Raw genomic sequence first — 807 nt, 5'->3', positions numbered from 1 at the left:
GATCTTTCCGAGTAACGGCATTCAGCTTTCGGTAGTCCACACATACTCGCCAACCAGTTGTTGCACGAGTAGGAATTAATTCACCCTCATCATTCTCTATTACAGTAATATCTGACTTCTTAGGTACTACTTGGGTTGGACTAATCCACTGGCTATCTGAAATTGGGTAGATAATTTTAGCATCTAGCCATTTCACTACTTCCTTTTTCTCGACTTCCCGTATATTCGGATTCAATCTTCGTTGCATGTCCCTATGTGGTTTTGCCTCAACCTCGCAGTGAATATGATGCATGCAAACAGAAGGATCTATACCCTTCAAATCGGCAATTGACCACCCTATAGCCTCTTTATGCTTTTTGAGTACTCCGACAAGTTTGTCTTCCTGGTCATTGGTTAGATCAGACGCAATGATCACTGGAAGGGTATCATTGGATCCAAGAAATGAATATTTCAGTGTGGCAGGAAGAGGCTTTAGCTCTAGAGTAGGTGGTGCTTCTAAGGATAGTACCAGAGGGCTTGATTGAATTGGTAATTGCTCGTACTTTACAGTCCAAGGAGGATTGGTGCTAAAATTGGAAGGTTCTAGCAAAGCATGTATTTCTTCAGTGTATCCATCAATATCAAAATTATCCATTCCAAAATATGTTAGGCATGCCTGTAAAGGATCTGAGTTGAGCAAGGTAGGAGCTTTATCTTCTATAACTTCCTCTAACAAGTTGATCTCATTATGGTCGTACATATGTGGTCCCAAAGATATATTGAAAATATTCAACCTTAGCTTCTTATTTTCGAAAGATACATCCATAA

The sequence above is a fragment of the Elaeis guineensis genome, chromosome 3, assembly GCF_000442705.2.
Source record: "Elaeis guineensis isolate ETL-2024a chromosome 3, EG11, whole genome shotgun sequence".
In the NCBI taxonomy this organism is placed as follows: domain Eukaryota; kingdom Viridiplantae; phylum Streptophyta; class Magnoliopsida; order Arecales; family Arecaceae; genus Elaeis; species Elaeis guineensis.
This window is presented reverse-complemented; position numbering follows the sequence as displayed.